Source organism: Microtus ochrogaster, unplaced genomic scaffold (genome assembly GCF_000317375.1).
Source record: "Microtus ochrogaster isolate Prairie Vole_2 unplaced genomic scaffold, MicOch1.0 UNK45, whole genome shotgun sequence".
Lineage (NCBI taxonomy): Eukaryota > Metazoa > Chordata > Mammalia > Rodentia > Cricetidae > Microtus > Microtus ochrogaster.
In genome coordinates, this window is record NW_004949143.1 from 26,654 (window position 1) to 27,604 (window position 951).

Sequence of the window (951 nt, forward strand, 5' to 3'; positions counted from 1 at the left end):
CAGGATGTCACAGGAAATAGAAAGGGCAGTGCTTGGGACGGCTGGCTTGTTGCCGGAACCAATGAGATAGCGATGGTCCAGGATGTCACAGGAAAGAGAAGGGGCGGTGCTTGGGTACAGTACTCTTGTTGCCGGAACAAATGAGATACCGGATGGTCCAGGATGTCACAGGAAAGAAAGGGCGGTGCTTGAGACGGCTGGCTTGTTGCCGGGACCAATGAGATAGCGGTGGTTCAGGATGTCACAGGAAAGAGAAGGGACGGTGCTTGGGGGGCCGTTCTCTTGTTGCCGGAACCAATGAGGTAGCGGTGGTCCAGGATGTCACAAGTAATGAAAAGGGCGGTGCTTGGGAACAGTTCTCTTGTTGCCGGAACCAATGAGATAGCGGTGCTCGAGGATGTCACAGGAAAGAGAAAGGGCGGTGCTTGGGACGGCTGGCTTGTCGCCGGAACCAATGAGATAGCGGGTGGTCCAGGATGTCACCGGAAAGAAAGGGCGGTGCTTGGGGCCCTCTTGTTGCCGGAACCAATGAGATAGCGGTGGTCCAGGATGTCACAGGAAGTAGGGCGGTGGTTAGGCCCGTTCTCTTGTTGCGGGAACCAATGAGGTAGCGGGTGGTCCATGATGTCACAGGAAAGGGAAAGGGCGGTGCTTGGGGGCCATTCTTTTGTTGCCGGAACCAATGAGATAACGGTGGTCCAGGATGTCACAGGAAAGAGAAAGGGCGGTCTTGGGGCCGTTCTCTTGTTGCCGGAACCAATGAGATAGCGGTGGTCCAGGATGTCACCGGAAAGAAAGGGCGGTGCTTGAGACGGCTGGCTTGTCGCCGGAACCAATGAGATAGCGATGGTCCTGTATGTCACAGGAAAGAGAAAGGGCGGTGCTTGGGGACAGTTCTCTTGTTGCTGGAACCAATGAGATAGCGGGTGGTCCAGGATGTCACAGGAAAGA